Here is an 8123-nt window from a genome sequence, read left to right as displayed (position 1 = left end):
CCTGTGTAGGTGCATGTCTTCAGGACTGGGATTGTGTCTGTTTTCTCTCTGCTTTCTCGGTCCCTAGGAACACGGTAGACAGTTAATAAATATCTGCTGAATAAAGAAGATGAACTGATGTAGTCAGAATCCAGTCCACACGTCTCCACGACAGAGACTGCCAGCCAACCCCAGTATCTGTTCTCTCTTCTTCCACAGGAATACAATCCTGACTTTGGCTGGCATTCCACCTTCCCTACGTGCTGGGTATAGCCCTGTAAGTGAATTCTGGCCAAGAAGTGCTATGTGCAGTTTTCAAAAGGTTCTATTGAGAGGGGTGTGTACTCCTTGCCCTCCCTCCTCCCTCCTAGCTGGAATGTAGGTGTGATAACTGACATTCAGCAGCCATCTTGGATCAGGAAGTAGCTGTGGGCGTGAAACCCCTGCATTGTGGAAACAAAGTGGAAGGAGCCTGGGCCTCTGACACTATGGAGCCCATTCCAGCCCTGGGGAGCCATGTCTGAGCTTTGCCATAAAAGAAATAAACTTAATTCACTTATTTGGGGTTGTTCTGTTACTCCACCATACCTAATCCTGCCTAACAGCCTCTCTCTTGCTGGTCCCTTCTGACTTCTAACATGCATGTCAGAAATGGTGTGGGAATTCCCTGGTGGTCCAGTGGTTAGAACTCCGCACTCCCACTGCAGGGGGCACGGGTTCAATCCCTGGTCAGGAAACTAAGATCCCACAAGCCATGCGGTGTGGCAAAAAAACAATAAAGAAAAGAAAAAAGAAAAAAAAGAAATGGTGAGCCACCACTCTGTTTTCCCTTCCCTTAAATACACTCATGTAAATATAAAGCAGGAAGTGAGGCTGTGAAGCGGTCACCTAGTGGGATGGCTTCAGGGTAGTGGAATGAGCAGGCCCCAGGGAGTCAGGAACTCAGCTCCAGGTCTGGTCCTAGACAGTCGAGCAACTTGGACCTCAGCTTCCTCCCCTATAAACAAACACAAGGAGGCCAGGCCACTCACCACCGTTCTCCTCCAAATGCCTCTTTATGTTAACATGTTTCAGAGTTATGTTAGTGGAATAGTCACGCTGTGGTACAGGCACAGGATTTTAAGTAGTTGTGAAACAACTGAGGTTCAACTAAACTCAAAACATTACTCAAAACTTGCCCTACAGGAAAGATGCCTGAGCGTGTACAGAAGATACACGAGACCTTGATAAATGCCAGCAAATACTCCACCCGAGACATGCGTGCTTAGATCTGCAGGTCTATTACACCAGCTGACCTGAAAGCAGAATTCTGATAAAGAGCCTTTTCCGCAAGGGCTTGTCTGGGACCCCAGTTTCTAAATGACAGCAAGAAATAAAAGAGGAAGGTTGAGGAGCCTGGGGGAGCGGGAAGGGAAAGGAGAATTGTACCATCACATGTTACAGGCTCCAAACTTTGAATGAATCGGTGAGGTATATGTGGGAGAAGATGCTGGAATATCCAAGCATGAGGAACAGTGCAGTACAAGGTAGGTCTATAAGCAGTGGCCGTACCAGTCCTCTGTCATGACAATCAGCTGAGTACCCCAAACTGAGTTTAACAAATGTTTAAGAAACAAAAGAGAGGGCTACACCGTGGATAAAACTGATCTAATAAACTCTCAGTTTGAGTGATTTTTCTCTTTATTTCAGATTTCAGAGGAAGGAATCGATGCACCCGAGTCTTGCACTGCTTCAGGTGCAAAACTGAGGGACCCAACATTTATATTAATAATTCGATTGGCTACGTTTGCATTTCACGGTTCGAGGCCAGCCTTAGCTACAAACTGAACTCCCAGTTCATTTGTTAAATACCAAGTAAAATGACACAGAGCTGATCGGGTCCGCTGACTTCAGTGCCACTCAGCCCTTCACATCTGGGTGGTGACTGACTGTCCTCGCCCACGCCGGCCTGGCTGGCCATCTCTTCCACTTCCCCTGTCCTCTCAGCCATTCTGCTGCTTCCACAGCATTTCAACCTATCCTGGCAGGCGATTTGGAAGACACAGAGCACTCAGTTTTCCTGTCACTTTAGCGATCTCACAGCAAAGTTGAGGTCTTCTTGTCACAGATCAACAAATATAACCACGATGTGCCTGCTGTCACTCACTCTAAGACCCAGGGAAAGGTTCTCTCTTTACAGGGAAGAAGTTCAGTCCACCTCAGCTTGGGAGACACAACGCTCCGGGGAACCCTCTCTGCCCCGGCTGAGGGGAGAGACACACAAGGTTCAAAGCCCGCGCCCCTGCCCACCTCCGCTCCTGAGCCACTTGGGAACTGGCCTGTACCCACGAGATCCTCCACGCCTGGGGGCAGCAGGAGCTCAGGTCCACTGTAATGGGCACATGAGAAGGCAGGATACTTTTTTTTCTTTCAGTGAAAAAGACAGCTGTATTTGATTTACATTTAACAAGATTTACAAAAAGGGGTAGGGGTGGTCCTGGGCTCCTGGCCCCCCCAGATCTGGGCAGTGCCTCCAGGACAGCCTGTCTGACAGGCCGAGACCGGGACCCCCAGGTCTTCTGGGTCCCTTCTGGCCGCCTGGGCCTCAGCGTCTGACGTCCAGCTTGACCTCTGAGGTGGGCCCACGGCACGGAGCCCACCCGGAGTGCGGGTGCCCCACAGGCCAGGCCAGGCCGGGAAGGCATCTTGTGGCTCTGGGGGCCGCAGGCACTCAGGCCCCACCCAAGAGGCCAACCCCAGGTATCTGGGCAGCTGCTGGTGCCCAGGGAAGAGGGCTGGGATTCTGCTTCTAAGTTGGGAGAGGACTCTTGAGAAGCTAACTTCCAATTATCGATACATTATTACTCCCTCTGCCAGAAGACTAACCCTAACTAATAGTCAATAAAAATCAATAACACTGGCAAGCAGAGAAAGAGCTAATAAGGTGTTTTAAATTACTATGTAACTAACATCCAACAGTTCCACATAAACTCAAAGTCAGAGTCACCTGGTTAAATCAACAATGAAAGACTTACTATTAAATTCTTAATTCAGAGGTTTATTGAGCATAGCATCTTACGTGCTACAGTTTCTGGGATTGTTGTTTATTACCTGGGAATCCCAGCAACAGTACTAACAGACAAGGGTCCTTAGAAATGAACATAAACATTTTATTATCCTCTTATTTTAAACATGATGGCCTCTGTCTATTCCGGCTCAATTAAATGAAAAAGTAGAAAAATAGAGTATGACTAGAACAAAAGATCACTGGAAAAATGAGTGTATAAACCAAAACTTTTCCCTGTTGACTTACTGTAACGTGACATTTAAGTGTTCTTCCATTCAATTAATTACAAATCAATAAATGTGTATATAACCTCCGTCTTGAGAACAGATTGTCCTAAGTAACTGAACATGGACCAGAGGATTCAAGTGGGCAGGAGAGAAAGGTCAGATACAATAGTCCATTAACTCCTTTAACTGGTACATAAAGACTTCAGAGCCACGTATAAAGAAACACACGTGTAGGAAGTTTTAACTCGATAATGATGACTTTTTCTCCCGCACACAGACCTGTGAGTTCCCTTGAGCAACAACGATGGTATTAAGTTGATAAGCCAACTTTGCTTTAGAACAGCTTAACTGTGATGAGGTACCTTTGGAACCTAGAGTGCTCCCAGGTATAAGCCTGAATGTTTTAGGAGACAGAAGCGGGCGATGGTTAAGAACATGCTGCGGGAGGAGCCGGGCTGCCAGGGCTTGAATCCCGGCACCACTTACTAGCTGGAAACTCTGAGGAAATTCCGTGACCATTCCGAGCATCACAGGACGGTGGTTGTAGAGATTACATAAGACTATGGGCAGTGTCTCCGTGTCCAGCACCGTGAAGAGAGCTCCAGTACCCACTGTTACTGTGGCAGGGACAACGCTGGGGGCTGCAGACACATAGGACAGCACCCACCCGCTCCGGGGAGCCAGGTGAAAGGTCACTTTCAAATTCAGTCATTGTGCCAATCAAGAATTTCTACTTAGCTAAAACACATGGTGCCAAAATTTACACTTTATTTGCTATTTAATCCATCTCACAGAAACGTAAGAGTAGAAGTATAAAAGTGACAAAACAGGCTGGCAAAAAATAGCAACTGTGGACCACTTGGTTGTAAGCATTCTCTTGTAGGCTCTGTTGCGGGCATGTGTTTTCAATTGCAGTGTTGGCTTTCCTTTTCCTAAGCCCTCAAACTATTTTTTAAGGAGGGAAAATGTTTCCCTTTAGGCTGAAGCTGAGGAAAGAATTCTCTCTGCTCTCACAGTGCTGGCACACCTTGAACTTGGTGCACTGGAAGGGAAAATTCCTGACAATTACATTAAGCCCAGAGTAGATACCCTTCGGCGCCCCCCAGCCAGCTTTTCCCAGCTGTGCCCCACCTCCGCTTCCAGCTTTGCTCTGCCGAAACAACACAGGGAGAAGGGAAGAAAATCACATATGAAAAAGTTCAGATGGATACACCCCCAGGAAATATTTGGCTAATTCTATAAGAATCCAAGGTGCAGAAAGGTTGAAAATTAGTTCATTCTCCAAACTTCTGAGAGTGGGAGATACGTCAATCACAGAATTCTAGACTGGGAGGGGCTTTATGGATCAGCTAGCCTAGTGCCCTCATTTTATGGACCAGGACCCAGAAGCTTCGAGGCCCACAGTCCTGGGCAAAAGGATGTCTAGAACTCATGTCTTGTCTCCTAGAACCGGGCTGTTTTCACCACACCCGACACTTTGCTGTGTGAATCAAAAGCTCCTGCTGGGACCAAGAATCCGGACTAAGAAGCAGTCCCAGTAACTTCCCATTGACGCTGCGGCACCTGGAACAGGCGTGCTCCCCAAATTCACTCGTGGGCTCTCACCCCCGGGGTGGCCTCCAGGAAAATACACAATCGGGAATGTGCTCCAAGCTGAGAAGCAGATCATCTTCCTCAGACCTGGGGCTGGAAGCATGGCAAGGAAAGCACCCTTCATTCGTCCGGTGAGGGCCCAGCTACGCACGCAGAGGGCAGAGACGCCGCGACACAGGTGGCGCGCGGCGACCTCGGCCACCTGTGCCATACTGGGCTGCCGCTCCTGCCCCTGGTGAGATTTTTGTTTCAAAAGCCAGAGTTTTCTCTGTTGCTCATCGAGTCTCGACTGCTGCGAAGGTGTGGGCCACATCCTCTGCCAGCAAAGCGCGAAACCCGTCAACTTCCCTCCGACAACAATCAAGGGCTCGGAGGGGACACCGAGAAGGGGACACCGGCGCTCGTGGGCGCCAGGGCCCGACCCCAGCCGCTGCCGGGGCACCCCACCCCGCCGCAACGCATCCCAGCCCGCAGGACCCGCTTTCTCTTTCCAGGAACCCGCCTGCTCTGCCTCGGAGGGTCGCTCGCTGCCTCGGCCCGACGGCGCAGTTCCTCACTTAGGGGCGACCCCCGCCCCCGACGGCCCCCCAAACCCTGCAGCCCGTCCCCCTCCCCGCCCCGGGCAGGGGCGCCCCGGACCTCCCACCCCTGGGATGGCGGGCCCCGAACCTTCCAACCCAGGGCTGCGCCGACGGCCGGCGGGGGCGAGCGCGTCCCGGGCGCCCGCGGCCCCCGCCCCGCCCCGCCCCGCCCCACCGGGCCCCGGGCCCACCTGCGGCGGGGTCGCGAGGTCGTTGCCGCTCCTGCTCCCGCGGGGGGCTCCTCCGCGCCGCCATGGCGGCCGCGGGCTGCTGATGGGCGCGGAGCCTCGACCGCTGGGTCTGTCAGAGGCAGCGGCCGCCGGCCGGCGCCCGGTCTCACTTCCCTGCGGCTGGCGTGCGATAGAGGCGCCGGGAGGGGACCGCAGCCTGCGCTCCCGCCCCGGGAGCCCGCTCGTCGACTGACACACCGGGCCACCAATGGGAGGCCGCGGCGGGGGCGGGGACGGGGCCAAGCGGGCGGGCCTTGCAGGGTGGGCGGGGTCTCCGCGCCTTCTGGGTCGCCAGCCCGGGCTGCGCAGAGCCGCTGGTGCTCCGCGGGGCGGGGGTGGGAAAGCTACTGCTGGGATGCAAACGCCGCTTCTCGGGAAACATCCTGGGGAGTCCACCTGGACGGGTCCTACGACCTCCCTGGCACTTTATATCGAAGGCCCATTGAGTGGGAAGGAAGACTGGTGGGTGGGATGGTGTGGGAGAGGGACTGGTCCCATTTTCCTCTCATGGCAAGGTTACAGCATTCCCTTCCCTGGCCCATACGTTAAACCGCTGGTCGGTCAAGGTTATGGGTGGGCGAGACTGGAATCCAGCTGTTGACCCAGGGCCTGTTCCACTAGACTGGGCAGATTTCCTGATCTTGATTTCCCTCCGGCTCAGCAGAACGGGGTTGTGCTTACTTAGAACTCAGTTTAATTAGGAGCGGTTATTGACAAAGCTGATCATCTGTTAAAGTGGTTTATCACAAGGAAAAAACAAGGCAGTAGCGAATAGTAAAAATAAACAGTCCAACAATAAAAAGGCACTCACAACAAGGTCCTTTCACCCCTGATTTTCTTGTCAGATGACCTTTTTTTTTCACGAGAAAAAGGAAGAAACTTAAAATCTTGGTGAACACTTCCTCCTTCTCCAATACACACAATTCCAGAGACAAACAGACTTGCATGTGACATGGTTTGGTACCTTTTGAAAAATTCCATAACTAAAGAAAGATGTGGGAAACACCCTGGAATTTTAGGTGGCTCCAGTATATTTAGGGCAATGTCTGCAAGTAACCACTTCCCCCCTCTGAGTCTCAGAGCAAATGATTAGAGGATCCCACAGGTCTTTGGCAACTTCAGGAAAGTTCTGAATCAGAGCAACAGCAATTAATATAATGCTGGACATTTACTGAGAGCTGACATCAGGCCAGGCACTTTGATAATCTTTTTATGTATTATTTTACGTATTATTTCACCTAATCCTCACACTGGCCCAGGAGGTAGGTACTATTGGTTGTTTTGTTGTTGCGCTGGGTCTTCACTGCAGCACGCGGGCTCTTCGTTGCAGGCTTCTCTCTAGTTGCTGCCAGGTTTAGTTGCCCGGGGCATGTGGGATCTTAGTTCCCAGACCAGGGATTGAATCCACATCCCCTGCATTAAGGGCGGATTCTCAACCACTGGACCACCAGGGAAGTCCCAAGGTAGGTACTATTGTTATCTTCAGTTTACAAATGAGGAAACTGAGGCTCAGTAAACGCTAGTGCAGAGTTTGAACCTAGGTCTGATCTCTCAATCACCCCACCATTCTGCAACCCATGATTCACAGAAGATAATAAGAAACGTTCCCAAACTCTGCTGCATGTTTAGAAAACAAAAATCCCTTCTATCCAAGTTCGATTTTAACCTAGAGGGGTACTTTTCCACAGCCATAAACCATGATTTGCGTGTATAGAGCCATGTTATACAAAATAAATGACTTAAAATTGCTGTGTATAATTAAACCTAAACAAAGTTATGAGCTGTGATGAGTACAAATTGTCTATTCTAGAAGCTGAAAGTACCAGGACTAATTTCTTGTGATATAATAAAATTTTCTTGAGTCCTTTAACCACAAAACAAATGAGCCAGTAACTTTCCCCTCCTCCCACAAGAGAAAATTTATGAACACAGCTGTTTGGACTCAGCCTAAAATCCTTTCAATTAATTCACAGTCAGGTTTCCGTGGTTTGCTGTAATGTTCACTGTTATTCTGAAAGCTGAGTGGAAGGCCTCTTTGTGTGGTACTTACAGACCTAGGCTTTGGAACCAGACTGCCTGGCCTGGCTGCATACTAGCCATATGGACTTGCTCAATTATTTAAACTTTTTGTGCCTCAGTTTCCTCATCTGTAAAATGGAGCTCAAATGAGTATCTTCCTCATGGGACTGTTATGGGGATGAAGTAATTAAATATATCCCAAACCCTTAGAGTAATGCTTGGCACATAATAAACACCACATAACTATTAGTCAAATAGAGGATGTGACTACACATAGAGATTTCTGATTGGCTTTCTGGTCTACCCAAGTGTGATTTACTACCTGTCTTAACAGTTACGAGGCTATCGATCTTTTTTATCAACATGGATTGTGAGCTTTTTAAGGGCAAGAATTCTGATCTAGAATCTTTAGTGTCTAGCTCAGTGATTGAATTTTTTTTTTTTTTTT

At 49.8% G+C, this 8123-nt stretch overlaps 1 long non-coding RNA gene across 1 annotated transcript; it reads right to left on the bottom strand.

Moving 5' to 3' along the window:
* Positions 1-2995: 2995 nt before the first annotated feature.
* LOC309654192 lies at positions 2996-5847 on the bottom strand. Its single transcript, XR_014259996.1, has 2 exons — positions 5618-5847; positions 2996-5161 (listed from the first exon to the last, which is right to left on the bottom strand). It is a non-coding gene; the product is annotated as an uncharacterized lncRNA (long non-coding RNA).
* Positions 5848-8123: the final 2276 nt, after the last annotated feature.

This window comes from Balaenoptera physalus (assembly GCF_965194825.1).
Source record: "Balaenoptera physalus genome assembly, contig: HAP1_SCAFFOLD_2214, whole genome shotgun sequence".
Taxonomy (NCBI): domain Eukaryota; kingdom Metazoa; phylum Chordata; class Mammalia; order Artiodactyla; family Balaenopteridae; genus Balaenoptera; species Balaenoptera physalus.
Note: the sequence above shows the minus strand (reverse complement) of the source record. Positions and strands in the feature narration are given on the sequence as shown.